Genomic DNA, 22287 nt, shown 5'->3' on the forward strand with positions numbered 1-22287 from the left:
TTTTTCTTCTTGCTAGTCGGTTTAATTGTATGTAGCCCTCGATGGATGGGGTTTCGTCGCATATCCAAGTCTCTTGTAGGCAGGCAATTTCCATTTTATTTACTACTTCCTTTATATGCTCTTGTTTTATCCCATTGCCAAAGCGTTTACGTTCCATGTCAAGAGACTTAGACTCTGCGACATCCCCCCATCCTATTCTACCTCGCTTAGACCACCATCTTCAATCCTTCCCTCAGTGTATCTCTCAGAGGATTCTCCTACGTAACTGCTTTGACTCCAGTTATCCCATGAGTCAACCTTTCTTGTATTGTTTAGCACTATGTTCAGGCGGCTGAAATCTTCTTCATTATCTCTCGATAACTTCACTTGTCTCCTCCCTAGACCTGCATGGCACTTCAGGAAACTACTTCCAGAGGGGCCATTTACTTCTCTTTCTGGTATTATCCTTATTCCTACTTGAGTTATCTCCCTAGATGCTTTTATTATCGCCATTTTTACCAGGTCTGAGTGAAGTAAAACTTTTGTTATTTCCTTGCCATTTTTATTCTTTGTGAAGCCCATCTGCCTCAGATCTTTTGTACCGATCCGATTCAGGCTACTACATTTGGCAAAGGAAATCAAAATCAGTTCCCTGTTTAGTGGATTCATTTTTCTCAGTTTCTTTCCCCTTTGACCTGCTTGTACCGATTCCAGATATACCCATTTATTGTTCTCCACCTCTTGTAATATCTCTGTTTCGGGCTTTATCTGGTTATTTTTTGGTCTCCTAGGGGGTCTCATTTTGCTTCCCACTCCTGCTAGAGCTTGCAGTTGTGAGTTGTCTGATCTTTGATTGAGGTGGGGTTGTTCTCCTGAGGATGCATACACTCTCTCATTTGCAAAGTGGATTTTTGGGGGTTTCTCATTTCGACCCTTATTACTCTGGCTCTTCCTTGGTACCTTTGGGGTGTTTCTTGTTTTAATCCCTGATTGCAGGGATCCAATCGGTACATAGGTCTGGGCAGAGGCATTTAAGCTCAGTTGTACCTCATTCTCTGGTTTCTTCCCTTTTCTCTTTATTGTTGTATGAGGGGCCCGCTTCTTACTTGCCCTGTTTTTTATGGATGCCCTCAGATATTCACGGCGCCTTTTTATTAGCATTGGGTATTTGGAAATATATACATTTTCTACTGCCTCAGCAGGTTCACTCGCTATACTTTGTTCTGTGGGCTGGGGGGTAACTGCTGGTCTTATCATATTTGGCATTTGGCTCTTAATCCCCCCCAACTCCTCTTCAATCTTTTTTAAGTACAGTTTTTGTGCTTTTAAAACTCCATTGTTCAATAATGTTACTTCTAAGATTCCTTGCAATGTTTTCTGTAACATCAAAAGTAAGTCCATCATGGAGGATGTAGGTGTTGCGAAGAGATCCGGATCCTGTGGATTGTTTCTTTCTGAAGTAACTTGACTTCCAGTTCTTACTGCATCCTGCTGGGTTATATTTTTTCGGCCAATTAGATGCTGAAAAGCTTGGTCGAGTGCTGCCCCCATACAGGGCTTGGGCTCTGACTTTCATTCCCCGTATGCCCTTCATTCTCTGAAGTTTGTTGTGAAAACATTTTGGGGGATGATGAAAGACGGGGTGCTGCTATTTGGAGATTTTGGCTCAGAAGAGTAAGGTTTATCAATATGGGGTCCCCCGTTTCTTCTTCAATTTCTTCTTCTCTTGGTCCTCCCATATCCTTCCCTGTCAGGCTCTCCTCCTCAGCCCCCGTGTTTTCTCCGTTCACGGCGTCCTCATTTTCCAGATTTATTATTGGCGTCTCTATAGCTTTGTAGTGTTTCCCTACAAAGTCCTTTATAGATCTAGAGGCTATCGCACTATCTTTCTGATTGGATGTTGAGGTGCAACCCCTTTTGGCTAGCGGGACCTGTTTGGTGGCCCTTTTTATTACTTTCCTCTTCTTACGTTGTCCCATACTAATGTTCGTGACGGAAACCTGACTTTCTTGGCTCTCTTCCAAGGTCCTACACCCCTCCGTTAACTCGCTCCTCTCTGGGCTTTCTTCTGGAGCTTCTTTACTTGATTTTTGCCTTCTTTTCAGGCCCATCTTTCTTCAATAATACCACTTTCACTCAGGCGTTGTCGCAGTTATTCCCTATACAGTCCCAGTTCGCAATGTTATATCGGTATCTGGGTGTTGGTTTGTTGTTATCAGGGTTTTGGGTTTGCTATATATATACTACTCCATTCCCTTATACATTCACTTACCTCTGTTGTGCCTCTTGTCTGCCAGCCTGCCTTGCCATCCTTTTTGTGCACTTCTCCTGAGCACCTTCCCGGAGACGCTTTTCCTTGGACTCCGAGCCCTTGGTAATTCACCTCCTTTGCGCAATGTTGATGAACTCAGGATTTGCCCAGGGCGAAATTGCCCTCAGTACTGCCCGTGGGTCCTGGGCTCAACGGGCGCCTTCTTGCTGTTATGCACCAGTGCCGCCCCCCCCCCCCTGCTGTACCGCTACTACACGCCGGATTAGGTTGGGCTGCGCAGGCAGTTCTCTGCAGGTTCCGGGTGGGCTCTGTGCTTCTTAGGAGCTTGGGTGGGTTTTTTAGACTGTCTTTCAGGTTTCTACCGCAGGCTTCATTCACGGTCTTGTAGCCGTTATACTTGCGGTCTCCTCCACGGCTTGTCCACGGCTATCGCAGTGATCGGCCGCTCTGTGCTCGATTCTCTGTCCTGCGTCCTCACGCTTGCTGGGCTGGCTAGGCTTGGCTAGGCAACAACAGAGTTCATGGACTGTACAGAATCTAAAATGCGAACAAATAGCCGGTATTTCTCTATCAGAAAGGGGACAACGCCAGTGGTTAGAAGGTGCAGGCTAGCCCTCTAGTTGTCAGAGTGAGCCGGGCAACACTCGGGGGCTTCCAGTAATGACAGAGGAGAGGTCTATTGGAAAACACGATGTTTACATTAACATTAAACTAAGTTTGAACTGATTTTGTGTTAGGTGCCTCTTGCGTGTTTAAAGTAACAAGTGGAACAATCTAACACGGCCGCACTCGTTCATCATTCAGAGTCTTCCCGGTACACTGTGTGCTGAATCAAAAGTCAGTGTATGGGGATGGAAAAAAGATGAAATCCTCTAATTCTGTAGACAAAAAGTCATCTACTGTTGTAGGTGAAAGTTGGATTACCTCGTTTAGAAGACTAACCGCACATAGATGAGAAGCATCACCATCAGCATTGGTCGCATCAGCAATGTTCGTATTGGATGTTACCTGCGTGCCTGTTGTTTCCTCTCATACCTCAGCAATAGCAATTTGCGTTTGTGAGATCTCAATGAATGCCATCATCAGGATTGGTAGCCGCTGGGGACAACACAGAGCATGGACCGTTACCGGGTCCAGCAGAGTATCGAAATCCGTAGGCATGACTGATGGAAGTGTTAGACAGATGTCTAGCACACATTCTTCACCGTAAAGCAGGCAGCGTAGAACAGGTAAGATGCAATCTTGCCAGATTGGTCTGAATGACAGAAACCATGTGGTATTTAATTCTCATAGATGAAGTAAACCTAAAATTTGGACGATTTGCTCATGAGACTTCATCTCCAACAGATGTCTCTCTAGGGTTCTTGGAATGACACTGGTGATTTGGCTTGCCACATCGGAGCAGTAAGAGCAAAAATAGGATCCTTGCAATGAGTCCAAAAAGAGTGGCAGTCTGCCAAACACTGTGGACCCAATTAACAGATTGAACTTAAGACTCAATCCTAAATTTACTACTATTTTGGTATTCACAGAATGCACTTACTACTTTTGGCATTCACGGAATGCACTTACTACTTTTGGTATTCACAGAATGAACTTACTACTTTTGGTATTCACAGAAGTTAGGGTTTTGTCTTAAGTTTGTCTTAAGACAGACTTAAGACAGACTTAAGTTAGGATTTTGTCTTAAGTCTGTCTTAAGTCTGTCTTAAGTCTGTCTTAAGTTTGACTTAAGACAAACTTAAGACAAAATCCTAACTTCTGTGAATACCAAAAGTAGTAAGTTCATTCTGTGAATGCCAAAAGTAGTAAGTGCATTCTGTGAATACCAAAATAGTAGTAAGGTTAGGATTGAGTCTTAAGTTCAGTCTGTGAATCGGGCCCAGAGTGCACGAAGTTGGGAATTATTCTGAGGACTGCTTGAAAAGGTGCTAACAGTCCTGAACACACGGTCTTAAATACATGTACAATACCGCTCGTATCAGACATGTTTAAGATACTTTCCAACATTTCTGAAAAATATACAGGGCAGTTTGTATTCAAAAGGGCTTTTATCTCGGCAGAATTGCTTGCAACTTGAAGATCATAGGTTTCTTTGGCCGAGGTCAGTGGCACAGTTTGTTGTAAAAGAATGGCTTTCATTCTGCTTAGATTAACAATTTGTATAGAAGAGATGTTCAGTGAAGGCCATAGAGACGACTCCCTGACTGTCTGTATTTGTGGAAACAAGACTTGCATACAGCAAGTGACCCTGAACGTAACCGTTACTAGATATGAGATACCTGGCAACATGCCACAGCAGCTGTGATCATTCAACATGAGGTAACTTCCATTTGAAATTATTCCAAAAATGTGATTAATCACTGCAGCTGGTTAGCCTTGCAGGTGGAAGGATAGGTTTGTAGTGGAACCATTGCAGTCCCTGTGTAAATTAATACCCTGACAAAGGAGAGAACCGCTTTGTGCGTTTTTACAGTTTGTACCGCTAAGAGCCACTTCATGCCCCCCCTCCAACATCTCTGAGTGTAAGGTAAATCCCAAGATTTCTTGATGTATTCTTTACCCAGACTTTCATATTTGCCTGCTGGTATATGTTTTAGGCAATACTGAAAATGGAAAGTTGTAACAAGCAGAATAATTGCACCATGTATGAGCCACTCAGTAGCTGGTTTTTCTGCCACTGTGAATGGTAATTTTTCCAGTTTTTCAATGCTCAGCACCGTATAGTCTGCTCCTCCTTGTGCCAGTTTGATCTGTTTTATCAGTGAGATTGAATTCTGAAAACAGTGACGTAGTGTTGATTAAACGCCAAAGCACATAGCCTGAACACAAGTTTTGGAGCGTCCAACCTAATAGCATTATAGAACGTAATTGAGACTGACCATGGTGCAGGATGACCAAGTCTTGTTCCATGATGTCTATGGCAGAAGACACAAAGCTGTCCAATGAATATATCTTGGACGACAAAGTCGTTAACCCATTGTCTATTCCAGAGAGAGGTTTCTCTTAATTAATACGATCAATTTCTCGTATTCATACTGAAGACTCTGCTTGGGTAATCTTCCATATTTCATTATAAGCAGCGTAGATACCAGCATATATGAAATGTTTTTACGTGGTTTTCTTGGTCCTAGCAAGAATTCCCTAAGGTCTGCACCTTATTTAAGTAATGATAAGTGTTGTTTTACATCCTGTAGTGTAGCTTTCTGTAGACAATCAAGGCAGAGTTTCCCTACACTGTATGTTGTTATCACCCCTGGATGCTATCTTTGAACATAGCGTTGGTTTGGCCTATTGATAGTGAAACCCTGAGTTTTGTTCAGGAATCGAACTTGACAGTTGTTTGTGTCAGTGGGCCAGAGCAACCACTTTTTCCATTCTGGATCTGATCTGTTGTGATGGTAAATATTATGTACGTCGACCACCCCCGTGTAGTGCTATTACTTGCGAATATAGGTAAGGTAGGTGTTTCATCTTGGCTAACCCAAGGCAAGACGTTTGTTGGACAGTGTCATTCAAAAACATAATTTGCTCAGGGATGATACAGGCTCTAAACAAAGCTTCTACCCCCTGCACTGGCCAATCTTTTGTACCCCAGACAGATTTTGTCTCAATGTTGTCTTTCCAAAAATCGAAACCCTGTCTAGACAGTCGGGCAATAAAAGCTGCAGAAAAAATCTCTTTCATATTTGTTAGCATATGTTTCCTTTCTGTCTTGTTCATATTCTTAAAATAAAACGATTCTGTATTTGATAAGTTGAACCCCCAAAAATATGGAAATGTCATTGAAATTTTTTTTGAGCTACCATTTGGAGGTGTAGCACAAAGTTCCCATTGGTTATACACAAATACATTGCTAGGTCATGCAGTTTTATGCAAGAAATTTTCATCAAAGTGGTTATAACAATAAATTTGTTCATAGTCTGATGAACCCTCTAAATATTCTTGATTTGTGAATACTGCAGACATTTCTAGATCATACATCATGTTATTAATAGTCTCGAAGTCCCAATCATCAGAAAAGGTACTAGAGGTAATAAAGTCACTTAATCACATTTTAAATAAGTGTGGAATCTTCAAATGTTCCGACAGGCCAAAAATGTCATATTCAGTTCTGTCCCAAACTATAGCATCTGGTATAGGAACGGCTGTGATGTTCACTGCTGACAAGTCTCTTGCTTCACGATGGGATGATTTGTGTGGCTGCAGAAGTAAGTTCACACTTTTACTTGCTGTGTCCATTTGAATATATCTTCCATTTATCAGCATACCCAGAGTTAAAACCAGAGCTAACCAAAGTAGAAAGAAGAATATTCCCCGAACAATCCATACTTCAATCCATGGTGAAACCAGATAAGTCTTTTTCAGTAGATGAAAAAAGTATGTTGCTTGTTCTTTGAAAGTTCTTTGTGCTGGCATCGATTCAGGTTCGCTGGGATCCTCAAAGTTAATGAAAATAGCCAGAGGCAGTTCTGTCAATCGTGCGAACTGCATCAGGATTCGTTGAAATCGCTGGAACCAGTTAATCACTTGTTACTTGATTGTTGACAGGTGTATCTGGGCGAACTAGTTTTTGGGTCTCAAGAGGGATGAGTTCCAGAGCTTTGTTGCTTAGCCCTTCTTTTCTCACTGTAGAATCATCAAAGGTGATGAGTCTCTATGTTTGAACTAGCTAGCAGAGTGCGTCTGCTACATTGTCAGAGTGCACTTGGGCTTAGTATTGGCCACATAGTGTGGTTTGATCAGGTCGATGGACACAAATCTGTTCTCCTTTGTTACCAGCAAGGGGTGGCAGTAGTACTGTTCTTGATCCGTGGATTGCTAGGACAGATACTGGTTGTCTGTAAGAAGGCCCAAATTCCTTCTTGTCCGCGATCTTTTCTCTGACTAGATCACCAAGCTTTGGGATCCAAACAGGCCTTGGTGGGACGGTTGTTTTTTTCCCAGTGGTGGTAGGCTTCAGGAATATGTTGCTTTGTTTCAATCTTAGTTCATTTAAGTCCTGTAAAACAGCCAAACGATCTTTGATTTCAAACTTTTTATTTTCCACCACTGTGCCTTTCATGTCAAGGTCCGGAATCAACTATGTAGTTCCAAATAGAACTTCATATGGAGTGACGCCCTCTAGAGAACTTCTTGCAAATTGTTTAATGAGCGTTGGACCCCATAAAGATGTTTGACCCACCCATCACCTGCACCTAATACCCTAGCTGTTATAGGCTGCTTTATGTCCCGTTATTTTCTTTAAACAACAGAATTTCCCTCAGGATGAAATGGAGAAGAATACCGCAATGCTACACCCAAACTTGCTTTTTTGTAAGCTCAAGAGCTAAACGCAGGACCCTGGTCAGAATGTAGTGTGCCAATTGCGTATGTGCCGTTAAAGACTCACAAATCTTTTATAACAGTTTGAGCGTCAGCCAAGCGCTGAGGCCATATCCAAAGGAACCTTGAACACAAATCCACTGCGACCATGATATATTTATAGTTATCATCCCTTTGTAAGGGACCGCAGTGGTCCAGGTAAACACACACTAATGGTTTATCTGAAATTAACAGGGGCGTCTGCGCAGGATGATTCACAGTAGAGACTTTCATCTTCTGGTATATTTTGCAGTCCAAAACATAATTCCTGGTTCCCTAATGCCTGGCCACCAGTATCTCTGTTTTAATAACAATACTGTGGCCGAAACACCTGCATGAGCAGAGGCGATGCCTTCATGTGCTGCTAGGGTTAGTCCCAATCTATGTTCCATGTTTGGTATTACCCTATCTCGTACTTCAGGGATTCGAGCACACGGAACATTGTTTGCATCAATTGTATATGAGTAGTTGAGTGGAATCCTTTTAGGTAACGCTGCACCGCTGCCTTTGCTTGAAGCATTGACAACCAGTATTTGGTAGAGTTGGTAGAGACCTTGGCGGTGGACTTGTCAATGATGGCGATTCCACCTCCTACTCCATTGGTGTGATCTCTGCGGGTGATCTTATAGCCGTCCGGGATGGCTATGGTGATGTTGGGTGCCGAGGAGTCATTCATCCAGGTCTCTGTCAGGAAGGTGACGTCCAGGGAGGACGTGTCGAGCAGGTCCCAGAGTTCGATGGCGTGTTTGCGTGCGAAGCGGGTGTTCAGTAGTATGCATCTGAGGTGGTTGCATCTTGTCCTGGTGGGTGGATTGGCGGGTCTGTTGCTGGTGAAGCGGCAGTTCCGGCAGGAGAAGTGTCCATGGGTGCGCTTCGGCGTGACCTGGAAGCAGGAGTGTGCTCGTCCGGTGTTGAGTGTGTGGAGGATGCTGGCATCATAGCAGAGTCAGGCGTCATGGTGTTCGCGGGGGCCAGGGGTTCTGGCGCTGGGCGCCATCCAGGCGAGGATGGGCGCAGACGGGCTTGCCTTAGGCTCGCCTTCGGCACGCTCAGTGGCTGCACTAAGAGGGGAGGTGGGAGGGAGAAGCAGCTGGGAGGGGGGGAGTCGCCAAATGGGAGCGGGGGTAAGGGCCGCAGGGGACGCAGTGGCAGGAAGTGGGACCGGCAAAGGAACGGACAGCAAAACATGCACAACAATCAGGGGGAATGCAAGGAGTAGGAAACAAGCGCAAAATATACAGTATAAAATGGGCACTACATTCCGGGGGAGTGAAAGGAGGAGGAAAAGGCAATACAGTACAGGCCATAACAGTAAAGGCAAAAACAGTCAAAACAACAGTGAAACAGTCAAAAGCAAACCTAAGGCCTACCACTGGCCACCAGGGATGAGGTGCAGGTGGTGGCCTGTGGGTGGAGGGAGGCCTCAAACTCGCAGCAGCTGGGCTCAAGACAAGGGTGTAGTCAAGTGGAGCTGCTCAGTGTGGGGAGCTGCCTGGAAACAGGGTCATCATGGGTCGCTCCCCCAAACTACCCCAAGATTCGACCCCCTCTAAAGAACAGTTACATTTGCCCAGAAAGAAACCTAAAGGGCCTCGTAGCCCAAAGCTAGGAATATGTTGCTCCAATCGCTCGGGGCGGAATGTCTCTCCACCCCTTCCCCAAAATCAAGCTGCAAATAAACACTGACAGTGATCCTAGATCGCTCTTTAGGGGAAATAATACAAACGTTAGACAATGTTCTGATGCAAATTAAACCAGGGATCATGGCAGGGGCCAGTATAGTCAGTGCCATGCTAAACACTAGGTACCGGATGGGACCCCAGTTTGTGCAAAGTCTACTGATACCTGTGTCCGGTTAACTCAGTTGATGTTTCCCAGAGGATGGTCGGATCCATGAGGGTGATCCTGGATGAGCCACCTCGGTCTGCGGAGGAACGCCACCTCTCTAGCCAGTCCTGAGCGTCCTCCGGGGACTGGAGGAACAATGACTTACCGTCTGATTGCACATGCAGTTTTTCTGAAAAGAGCATGGCATACTTCAAATTGTGGCCCCTGAATGCCCGTTTTATTTCCAGGAAGGAGCAACATTTCTGTTGCACCTTATAGGTGAAGTCTGGGAAAAAGGTGAAGCTCGAGTTCTCAATTTTGAGAGGAGGTCCAACTCTCGCAGCTTGAAGGATGATGTCCCAGTCGCGAAAATTGAAGATCCGTACCAGGATGGGACCGGGCCGAGCGCCCGGCTTCGGAGGGCCTCCAGGTACCCTGTGGGCACGCTCGACAGACAAATATTTGGAGAGGGATTGGGGTTGCAGATGACTTTGGATCAAGAGTTCAACTAACAGGTCTGCGGCCTGCCACTCCACCCGTTCGGGAACCCCAAGGATACTCATGGTATTTCTTCTTGCGTGCCCTTCGTAATCTCCAGGTCGGACGTCTGGGACTGCAGTTGCTTGACTGTTGGTTTCCAGCCTCGTCGTGGAATGCGTGAGTGTAGCAATAGAGCCTTCATTCACCTTGACCAGCTCCCCCATGTTCCTCAGATCAGAGCGGATGAGGTTGAAATCTATAGAGACAGTGTCAATCTTGAGTTCCAGTGCTGTACGGACTCCCTGGACAGCCTCCATGATGTCTAGCAGTGTTGGGCCCCAGCCTTCAGGTTGCTGTCTCACCTCTGCACCATCCTGCTTCCCCTCTGTTTCATCGGACTTCGAATGGGCACTGCAACAGTTTTTGCATAGCGGATTGCCTGGGTCCTTTCGCTGTGGCCATTGTGGCCCGTTCTATACCTCGGACTGGGAATCGCCGGATCAAGGGAGCGGTAAGCACGGTCAATGCAGTACAGCAGACAGTCGAGGTCAGTTCAGCAGCGATAGTGTCCCTTTGTTAGTTAGCATAAAAGGGCGGTGATTGTTTCCTAGGCAGTCATGGCACTGCCACGGAAGCCCCGGAGCCCCCGAGGAGGTAATGGGCCCAAAGCAACAGTGCGCCAGGAGGACCGCCGGGAAATTGGCAAGGCGGCTGTATCAGTCACTGCAGAGAACACCCGGCCCCCCGCAGAGCCCAAAAGAAAAGGGGGTGAAAAAAGCATCTCCGGTAGTCCCATCCCAACAACGGGCTCCAGCACCGTTTGTAAGTGCAGTGGGTCTACACAGTGACAGGGGCCTCCGTCTGTATCCGACGAGGGCAGCCGCTGGAGGAATACTGCGCATCTCCATGTGACGTATGTATCCCAGGCGTGATTTCTTGAGTGCTGCGGGTCTGACCCGCTCACTGGCAGTGTGCGGGGGCCCACGTGAGCCTCTGACCTTGAAAGGAACAAAGCGGCAGCTGCCATTAGCGGGGTCACCTCCCGCTGGGCATCCCCCAGGGCCGATTGCCTCAGATGTACCAGCCGGGGCCGGAGAGGCCGCGCAACATCACAGCCGGATCTTCGCTCTCCTCCCTGCCAGCAATGCCAACAGCTGATTGTATTGGCCAACGGGGTCATATTCGTCTCGCCTACGGATTGTACGGATCCTTGACTCTAGGAGCTTCAGTGGCGTCTAGAACTGTGGGCAAGCGGTTAGATGTAGCGGATCTAGGGGGAGATTTAGTTGGTGGCCGACCGGAGCTCTATTCCAGTGCGGCCATCTTAGGTGTTAACTAGCCACGCTCCCCGTTTCTGGTTATTTCTAGCCTTTATTCTGCCTCTTGCTGCTCATTTCTAACCTCTATTTCTACTCTTTCTGCTCTTTTCTGAACTTAATTATGCCTTTTTTGCTTGTTCCTGACCCTGTCTCTTGCTGCTCATTTCTGTCCATTATTTGCCCTCTTTCTGCTTGTTTCTGACCTTTATGTTGTGTCTTGTTGCCTGTTTCTGACCTTTATTTTACCTCTTACTGCTCGTTTCTGATGTCTATTTTTCCTCTTTCAGCTCATTTCTGACCTTTATTCTGCCTCTTTCTGCTCATTTCCAACCTCCATTTTTCCTTTTTCTGCTTGTTTCTGACCTCTATTCTGCACCTTGCTGCTCAATTGTGACCTCTACTCTCTCTTTCTGTTAATTTCTGACCCCAATTCTGCCTCTTGCTGCTCATTTCTCTCCATTACATAGCCTCTTTCTGCTCGTTGCTGACCTTTATAACCTCACATATTAGATAGATAGATATGTTTATTGATTGATTATTTAAAATCTTTACCAAAAGAGAATTCACAATATAAAATTTCAATTATAGTAATACAGTAAAAGGGCGATAATAAAAAAAAAATAAGCAATAATTTCATAATGTTAAAAATTCAGAAGTATAAACAGTATCATAGTTAATGTTTTAAAAATTCCAGTTTTTTCCATGCCATTGCTAAGAATTTTGAGAAGGCAGAGTTAATATGTACATCTTCCAAGCAAGGACATTGGATTAGTGCTTGTCTACATGTCCTTATTGATCTTTCATTGAAGTACCTTTTTAAAAGTGTTAATCTTTCATTTTTTAGTTCCAGGCAGAGGCACAATAGATGTATGATATTTTCTTCTCCTGTGTTACACAGCCGACATGATATATTATTTTCAAGCTTTTTCCATGGCAGTGCATGAGATTCTCCGGGCAGGATTCCGAACCGGGCTTTCATGATATATTTTTATATTTCCAAGTCCAAGCTGTATTCAAATATTGTTGCAGACTCTTTTTTTTGTAACTGTTTAATATAGACCAAGCATGTTTCATTTTGACCAGGGACTCTTTGTCACTTATTACAGATAAAATATCAGTTGTCTTATTTACAATTTTTTTTAAAGATTCATGAGAAATAGTGGTCATCCAAATCTCCCTAAGCCCAAATTCATCCAAAGCCTTCTCGTGATACTTCCAGACAGATAATTTACTACTGCCCTCTACTTCTTTCCATAAAAGCTTTGAGATTAAATTGTCCTTGTCATTTTTTACCCTATACCATACTTTAATTGTGTTACCCATTCGAGTATGTAGTTGGTTGTTCAAGCCAAATTCTAATCTAATTTGGGACTGTGAGGCATTTTTAGGTAAACAGAAAAGGGATCGAAAAGTTTTCGAGATTTCTTTGTTTATTGTTATTGCGTCCTTTCCGTTCAATGCTTCACTGCCATACGTTAGGGAAGGTAACAATTTTGCAGATATGACTTTGAGTAGCAGCTGGTAGGTTAAATTGCTGGTGGATTTTTTTATCATACCAAATGCACCTGTTAGGGAGTTCGCCTTCCGGGTGATGTCCGATTTCTGGGGTTTAAAGCTACCATTGTCATCAAAAACCAGTCCTAGGTATCTATAGGTTTTAGTTTGCTCCAGTTTTTCCTTACCTAAGAACCATTTCATATTGTATTTCCTTCTTGGATTTTTTGAGACAACCATAACTTTAGATTTTGATTCATTTATTACCATTTTATTTTTTGTTGCGTACTCCTGTATACTTGTAATTAACCTTTGTAAGCCTACCTTTGTTCTGCTTAAAAGAATAACATCATCTGCATATAGCAAATTTGACATGTGCTTATCTGCAAGTTTCGGTGGATGGGCATTTATCTTGTTCAATGCTTCGGTTAGATCAGTTAAAAACAGATTAAATAATAAAGTTGCCAATACGCAGCCTTGCTACACACCGCCAAGCGTTGGTATTTCCTCAGTTAATGATCTGCTGTTCCCCAATACGAACTTTGGCCCAGGTTTTTGTATACAGGAGACTGATCAGGTGTATTAAAGGCTGAGGAATCCCTTGTGCTTGTAACTTTTTCCATAAAAGATCTCTGTTGACACAGTCAAAAGCTGATTTAAAATCAACAAAACATAGAAACAGTGATTCGCCCTTTAAGATTGCCTTTTCCATTAAAATAGATGGTGCCAGGATATTAGAGGATGTGCCAAGTCCTTTAATGAAGCCGGTTTGGTTTGGCGGAAGGATGTTATTCTTTTTCACCAAGTCAGATAAGATTGTTAGCAGATAGGCTGCAAAAAGTTTTGCATCAGTGTCTTGTAGCGTTATTAAACGATAGTTTTCAGGAAGCGCCCAGTCTCCTTTTTTAAAAATTGGGGATATTAAGGAGCCTCTCCAGCTTTCAGGTATCTCCCTTTTACTAGCTATTTCTTTAAAGACCTTTACAAGTACTTCGGCCCATGTTTCTGGATCATCTTTCTATACAGAAAAGGGTATCCCGTTCGGTCCTGGTGCTCCATCTTTCTGCTTCTTTATTAGTTTAACAATCTGCTCCTGTGTTATCTCCATGACTGGTTCTTGATTTGTTATTGCAGTTTCCTTCCATAGGTTATGGTCTTCAATTCCCTGTATTGCTGGATGTGGATTTAAATGATGGCTTAAAAAATTTACCCATTCAGTTTCAGTCAACACTGATGAGACTATCACTTTATCCGGCCTATTTAGGGTATTAACCATCTTCCAGAACTCCCTCGAATTTCCTAGGTTAATAGCATAAAATATACGAGTCCAGAGAGCGTTATTGGTTTCAGTTTTTTCATTCCATATAATCTTCTTTAAATTTTTATTTGCCACTTTCAGGGCAGTTCTAGTTTCTTCTTTATCTGGGAATTTAGTCAGCTCTTTCCTTAGTATATTTCTGGTTCGTTTCATTTTCTGCACTGCGTGTGTAAGATTAATATTGGTTATCCTTTTTATTACCTGAGTCATTTGGCCATCTCTAAAGATATTGGGATTACCTTTACTGGTAGGCAATCTGGCAGTGAAACTGGCACATTGTTCGATTGCTGATGCAAATGGTGCCTCTTCGCTGCATTCCCGTAGCCGTTTCAGTGCCAAATCGCTTGTTAGTTGGTTGTTTCAAGATTCTGTTTCCCAAATTAACTTTTTATAATTAACGGTTCCAATTTGACCTTCAGTTGTTAGATAGATTTGGTGATTTTTATTTTTGAATGTTGTGGTAATGATTTGCTGACTATGATCACTCTCCAAGACTTGCTTTAAATGGTATGATGTACAGTTGCCAAAGATATTTAGTGATACCATAGTATAATCTATGCAGGATTTAGTACTGTGGGTGTAATAGGACCATGCTGGCGGTGAATCTGTTGGAAATCTTCCATTGAGTGTTCGTAACCCCAAGGCTTCCATATCCTTTATAAAATTTATACCCAATTGTTGGAGACCTTGTTTATTCAAAGGGTCTGTTACCTGAACCGGGATTGACCATTGGTGGTCTTGCGATTGCGTTACTTCGTCCCTTGTAAATGGTATTAAAAGATTGAAATCTCCTGAAATAATAAAATCCATAAAGGGGTCCTCAATCCTTTGCTCAAGCAGGTACATGGACAGTGCTGCGCAGATGGTTTTCCTGGCGATGAGTGTAGGAGGGATATATATATTAACCAGCTTCAATGATCTTTTTTCTCCGTACATCCAATACCTCACTAATATAGACTGAAGCTTCGTACTGTTTGTAAATATTTCAGCATGTTCCACGTTGAGATCAATAGATGCTTTCCTTGATAGCAGGTATGTAGTATCCTTTATAACCATGTATTATAAACAGGGTTATTGCCCAGGTCTCTAGTAGCAAAATTATTTGATAGTGCTTAAGTAGCTCGGTTATCTTGTCTAATTTGTTAGTTATACCATTTACGTTCCATGAACAAATCGTTATTTCCGTAGTGAATTTATTTGTATTTTTAACTGTTTTTTCATGTTTTGCTTGTCAGTAGGTGTTATTTCCATGTAGGGCACTCTTAATCCATAAATCATTTATCCCAATTTCTGTTTTATCAATAGTGTTTTTTGTTTGGTCTAACACTCCTTTATCTGTACGTTGATTTGGATTTCTAAGAACCAAATAGGTTGGGAGGCCCATTTTGCCTTTTTCTGTACCATTCAGATTTAAGGTTTTTAAAAGCGGTGTGGGATATTCTTTTGGCATGATTCTATTAACCAATATTCCCCATTTACGGAAGGTGTCTTCTTGCCTTATAATTTGCTCAGCTATGGCAGGGGAGGCAAGTGTTATTATTGTTGTTGGTAATTGGCCATCTGGGTTTTCTAAAAATCCAACAGAATCAATATCTTTAGTTGTCACTTTTTCCAGAGACGGAACTGATGAAAAAAGGCACAATAAGTTGCCTGTATTGAGCGTATCATGTCGACCTCTGGACTCATATATTGGTTTAAAAGTTAGTTGTTCCCTCCTATTGTCGTTATGGAAATTTGACTCCCCTTTGACGATGTTTATAACTGTTTCACTGTTGGCAGTTTTTATAATTTGTATTTGATCCTTTTTTGTTGTTTCAATCACAGTTTCTGTCAGTGCAATAGGTTCCGAGGGTTTTGCTGGTACAACCCAAGGGAGTTGTCTTTTGTCTGTGATAGTTTTATTTGGCGTTTTTTGTTTTTCTTTTACCAGTTTAGTTGACAAAAGTTCATTCCTATTAGCTTCTTCATTTTGAACATAAATCGCTGGATGTTGGTCCCTTGCCACGGCATACATTGTACCTGCGTTGTTTTCTTCCTATACAGTGTTACCTATTTCTCATGTTATTGGCCCATTTGTATTGCAACAATTGAGTACTATTTGAGTCTTAATTTTTTCAGCTTTACCACTGGAAAGGTTACTATTGGCACTTATGTGATTTGATGTATTTTGTTTAGGTTTCTTATCTCCGCAGATGGTATTCTCCATATTCTTATCCATATTAGTATTATTTCTTTTTTGCGCAAATATATCATAATACTTAACTTTTTCATTTGTCTGTATTGGCGACTTGTTACTTATTTTCCTAGTTATTTCCTTGATAGGTTGATTTTCTATATTTCCCTTAAGTGGTCTGCTTTGTAATGATTCCCCTAGAGGGAATAGTCCTACTTGTTCCACTAGTTTTGCTTTATTTTTGGATTTGCGTAACTTATTCTTGTTCCTTTTTGACATAATAAATGGGTTCCGGTCTGTGTCACTTTTTTCCTCCATTTCGATATATCCTTTGCTTATTTCCATTTCTTGTTCAATTTCTTTCTCAGTTTCAGTATTTTTAACAGTATTTTTAATAATCTCTCCTATATTTGGAGTTAGTCGGTCTGTCAATCAATTAACAATTTGAAATTCAATTTGACATGCCTTGTTCTCTTTTTTAGTTTCTTTATTTCCAGATGGGCAAATCATACCTCTATTCCCATCCATTGACCAGTTAAGGCCCCTATTAAGCGTTGTTTTAACATCTTCTAGCATCGTACTAATAACCTCTGGTATAGTTGCTAGTTTGTTAATTATTGGTATTTGTGAACATTCTACGTACGATGTTGAGTTGTCTGCCTGTACTCTGGTTATCAGGGAGTTGAGGTTAGCTAATTTGAGATCTATTCCTGCTACTGCTTTAGCCATTGTGCTTAGAATATCAATTTGGATGTCCATTGTATTAGACTGAAGTGATAATGCTTCTATAGTAAGTGCTGAAGTTTGATAGAAAATATCCCAAACCGAGGCCGAGTCCTGGTTATCAATGGTTTTGTTTTTTCCCTCCCCTGCAGTTTAAGATCATTACTAATAAAGACATTTTCGTTGTTACTAGTATTGTCTTCACAGTCTAATAATTGTTCCGGTTCAGAGATTCGCCTTCTTTTAACTCCCGCAAGTTGTGTTACCTCCCTGTCCGAGTTTGCATTGGTTACTTGTTTCGATGGTTCGGCAGATTTGGGGTATAGTGAATCTTTTATTTGAGTGCATTGTTCTCTACTTTCCTTGCTTAATGATAGCCTGGCATTTTCGATATCCAATGAAACCATTTTCTCTTAACTTAGTTGACTCTTGAGCATGCAACTATCAGATGTGTTTAAGATGGTTTGATTATTGGGTGTTAGTATCCCTATTTGTGCTATATTTTTCCTTATTTCAACATTGACTTCCAAACGTAGCCTAAATGGCATGGATACTATTCCTGAGTCCCCATCGAAATCACCAACAAAGGTGTCTCCAGTTTTTATCCAATCCTTAGTATTCCCTATAATAACAGATTCCTGTGAGCTCATTATATGCCGATCGTCCTGGTCCGAGGCTTCCATTGATATTTGATTTACAGAGTTCACTGAGCTGTTAGATTGTGTGATCACAATATTTGCCTCATTTATTCCAGGTTGTTTATTTTTGCTTTCTTGGTTATTATGTGGTATAACATTAATAGGTATAATGGGTGTTTGTAGATTACCTATTGCTTGGTCGCCTTGGATTGACAATAAAACTCCTGTTGGATCCTTTAAAAAGTCACATTTTTTAGGAATTTTAGAGGATTTTTCAAACATTCTCGCAATTGGTGAGATGAGTATTTGTCTCAGCTCCTTAGATTGTGCCTTGGAACTTTTTATGGTATTTGGAGCTTTAGATTTACGAGATCTACGTGCCGGGGGGGCAGATAGCCGTTCCCTCCCAGAACGCATTGTTACTTATATGGTACAGTGATATCAATGTAGTATATAGTATGAATTAGGACCGATCAAACTCCCTGGTAGAGAAACTGTGTGTAGTTTAGCCCGTCTGTGATACCATGTGTACCTTATATAATACTTTCTGCAATAAACAGTGACGTTCTTTTCGGGTTTTAGATTACAATAAGTGTAAGTTCTTCCAGCACGGGATCAACAGAAAGTATTGGAATAGGTACTTTGAATTGCCTTATTTGCCGACCTGTCTAAGCGCAAGGCTAAGCACAGGGCAGATGAGTCTTTCCAGCTCCGTATCTCCCCTTATCTCATCGATCCAAGCTGTAGACCAACTGCCTCCCCAGCCTGTCTCCTCACTGCTAATACACTTGTTCAACGGCCGCCAATAGCACCACGCACCGAGACCAACCAGCGTGGGAATAAGACCTTCGAGCGAGCTCAGTCAATTATCGAATGCACAATTTGGCAAGGCACAATGGTGGTAGGCAGACAGTGATAGGCAATCATAAGCAGCAGCCGTCGGGGAAAGGTAATGGCACTAACAGCAGGTAGGGAAAAAGGGGAAAAAATACGATTGCAAAGTGTATAGGAGCACTATTTCTTTCAAATGACACAGTACCTCAGCATCACATTGATGTCTTGTTCATTGTCTGGCTTATCTCCACGCTTTCTTCATTTTTCAGCGTTCGCCTCAGAGCCGGCCCTGTAGCAGCTTGCGGACCGCTTTACCACCACTGCGGAACTGCAGTGGATATTACTTCCTTTGCTCCCCTTACTCGAGGAGAGCAAGAGCTTCAAGCCGTTTAGCTCCGCTCCTGCTGCTCCAATCTGCTCCACTCCTCTGGCACTGGCTCTGCGCGGTCTCCTGTCGCAGCTCCGCCACAAACAAACCCAAACAAGCCGCGGTTGGAAGCCCCCCCGCCTTCCGGACTGTCTCAAAGTCCCAAAGTCCACCAAGAGCTCCCGCCGCTCTTGTTGCCCCAGCTGCCCGAGCCGCCTGCAAAGAGCCTCGCAGCGGCTCCCGCCGCTACCGGGCCGCTCCTGTTTTCTGCCCGGCTCTGGCGGCATCCTGCGCTCACACCCCCGCGCTCCGCACCTCACTGCACGGGAGGGCAGGGTACAGGCAGGGTACAGCAGGGTACAGCAGGCAGATTTTCGGATCTTCAGCCGGGAGAGGCAGAGAGGCGGAGGCGGTGGGGCGGAGGGGCCGACGATGTGTTGAAGACGGTAACGCCCGCGCCTGCCTGCCTGCCGGCACATCCTCTCACCCTCCTCTCACTCACGTTTGGCAATCTGCGCTCCACTGCTTCAGTCTTCGCACCTCACATATTACAACACTTATGACATGGTCTCATAAACTCTGAAAAACACTTACACTCACTTGATTTTGTCATCAGTGATGTCATTTGCGATGTCATCTTTGATGACATTGTCACTGATGTCATCAAAGATGACATCGCAAATGACATCACTGATGACAAAATCAAGTGAGTGTAAGTGTTTTTCAGAGTTTATGAGAGTTAAACATATATACTAGTCTAATACAAAAGTTACATTAATATTCTAGTTGTACTACTAATGACTGATGCTACTTCTATTATATATTATGTGAGTGGCTGTGTGACTGTATGTATCCTTGTGAGCAAGGCAATGTGAGTGGCTGCATGGGTGTATAGCTGGGTGTGTGAGTAATTGTGTGTGTGAGTGAGATGCTCTGTGAGTAACTGTATTGGTGAGTGGGTGTGTCAGTGACTGTATGTGTGGGGGAGTGGCAGTGTTAGTGGCTCCATGGGTCAGTAATTGGGTGTGTAGTGACTGTATGTGTGAGTGAGTGGGTGTCTGAATGGCTGTATGAGTGAGTGACTGGGTGTGTACGTGGCTGTATGGGTGAGGGAGTGACTGTTTCAGTGGGTGTTTTGCTAAGTGAGTTGGTGTGTTAGTGGCTGTATTAGAGAGTGAGTGTATGTGTGAATGACTGAATGGGTGAGTACGCAGGTGTGTGAGTGCGTGTATGAATGTGTAAATGGGTATGTAAGTGGTTGTGTGGGTGTATGAGTGAGTGTATGAGGTCTTGTATGGGTGGTTGAGTGGCTATGTTGAGAGGCTGATTGGGTGAGTGAGTGGGTGTGTGGGTGACTTTGTAAGATAAATAAGTGGGTGTGTGAATAGCTCTATGGGTGAGGGTGTGGTTATGTGACTGTCTGTCAAGTCAGTGAGTGGGTGTGGGAGTGGCTCTATGGAGGAGTTAGTGGGTGTGTGAGTAGTAGTATAGGTCTGTGAATGGGTAAGTGAGTAGTTGTGCGGGTATCTGAGTGGGTGTGGAAGGTTGTATGGGGGTGTGAATCGGTGTGTGAGTGGTTCTGTGGATGTAAATTGATACTTGTATAGCGCACTACTCACCCGCAAGGGTCTCAAGGCGCTTGTACGAATACCGCTGTGGAACCCATCCTGGCTTTCCCTGTGAGGCGTCCACTCCTGGGCACCCCAAAGGTGGAGGCCAGGCATCCTTAGCGTTGTGGGGGCCGTTGTAGAGATTAAGCAAGCTATTGCCCAGAGTTGCAGAGTGGGACTCCATGATTGGAATAGGCATGGAGGCGAGAATTATCAGGTCAGTGGAATTTTGAGCCCAAGACCCGCCGAGGCGGGGAATTGAACCCTGGTCCCGGGCTAGACCTCTGCATCAGGGTCTGCCGCTCTAATCATTGAGCCACACTTCTCCACTAGATGATGTCATCAGTGGTCATTTGAAATGTCAACAGTGATATCATCAGTGATGTCACTGACTATGTCATGAGGTATGTAATATGTGTGTTCATAAGCAGTTCATTGCAGGGGTGTAAGTTATAGTTAGCTCAGGTAAATCAACCTGCCGGAATTCACTGGTTTTGTATGAGTGAAATCTGAGCCTCACTATAACGTCCTTGTTGCCTTTCAGTGAATTTCTAAGGTTTTTTTAAAAATTCTATTTGCTAACTATACCAGCCCTGCAACCTTTGGTTTTTTAAGTGAACTTCTATGGTTTTTCAAAATCTATTTCCTAACTATAATGTGCCAGTAATCTTTGTGTTTTAAGTGAATTTCTATGTTTTTTAACTTGTAGTCGTGTTTGCAAAGTGGTGGAGAAAGGGGGCGGGCCTCTGATCAATTTTTAGGAATCCTGCTGTGCTGGACTTACTGGAGGCAACAGGAGGGCTTCTGTGCCCCCAAAAACCCTCAGCATCCAAGAGAACTTCATCTCCTAACCAGCAGAGCCCAGGAGGCGCATTTGGAGAGTGGTGGAGTAAGGGGTCTTGGCCTCGGAAGACCTCTAAACAATTCCGCTATCTGGGACTTACTGGAGGTAACAGGAGGGCTTTTTGGCCCCAAAGACACTCTAGAGCCAAGGTGACTTCATTCCCCAAACAGCAGTGTACATGGAGACGCTTGCAGAGCGGCGGAGAGTGGTGCACCGGCCTCCGAATGCCTCTCAGCAATCATGCTCTGTGGGACTTACTGGAGATAACAGGAGGGATTGTTGGCTCCAAAGGCGCCTCTGGAGCCAAGGGGACTTCATCCCACCTAGGACTGTGCCAGGAGGTGCGTTTGCAGAGTGATATTTATTCGGGGATGGAAGCCAAGTGGCCGTCCTTCCCTGTGTCAATTTCTGCCCCCAGGGCCTGGCCTTCTTTTTTTATTTATTTAATAACTTTGAGGGATGGGAGATGGCCTTTTGAGGGAGGGGGGCTGATTTCTGCCCTGGGGACACCATCCCCAGGGCCCAGCCTCTATAGTGGGTGCCCTGGTCCCACCCAGTGCACCCACTGCCACTGATCGGGACTGCAGGGAGAGCCTGAAGGATCTTGCAGTCCCTGCCGGCTCTCCGCCTCCTGCGGGAACTGGCATTGCTTTGACAGAGAGATAGCTGCTGAACATGCAGCTCCCTCTCTGTCGAATCAATTGGGCTCCACTTTAAGCAAGCAAGACCAAAATCCTCACGCTAGCTCAAAGCAGAGCACCGTTTACTATGGCTTGGTGGGAGGTGTAAAGATCCTGCCAAGCCATAGCAAACAACTAGGTCCCAGGGGGTGGGCACCCCGGGACATAGCAGAAGCCAGACTTGGGGGGGTGACGGGCTCCAGGGCCTTGTTGGCTCCAGGAGGGCAGGCCATGCAGCCCACTCCTTTGTTTCTAATTGCCCGGGGGAGGTTGTGGTACCTGGGGCTGTGGGGGTGTATTGCCCCCCGCATTCATTCCAATTAAAGCCTCAGGGAGGTGGTGGCCCCTGTGGCTGTGGGGGTCAG

The 22287-nt window shown here is 44.0% G+C and overlaps 1 protein-coding gene across 3 annotated transcripts in view; it reads left to right on the forward strand.

The window, feature by feature from the left end:
• The window catches only part of LOC147707978 (amine sulfotransferase-like), a 453149-nt gene that overhangs the window by 13351 nt on the left and 417511 nt on the right, over window positions 1-22287 (forward strand). The window contains exon 1 of one of the 3 annotated variants that reach the window (XM_086926803.1): window positions 21326-21347. The exons of the other annotated variants lie outside the window; for them this stretch is intronic. The gene's annotated coding sequence lies outside the window, so the exon portion shown is untranslated. Of the gene's footprint in view, window positions 1-21325; window positions 21348-22287 lie in introns of those variants that run through there. 3 annotated transcript variants of the gene reach the window in all.

The sequence above is a fragment of the Lissotriton vulgaris genome, chromosome 6 (genome assembly GCF_964263255.1).
Source record: "Lissotriton vulgaris chromosome 6, aLisVul1.2, whole genome shotgun sequence".
Classification (NCBI taxonomy): Eukaryota; Metazoa; Chordata; class Amphibia; order Caudata; family Salamandridae; genus Lissotriton; species Lissotriton vulgaris.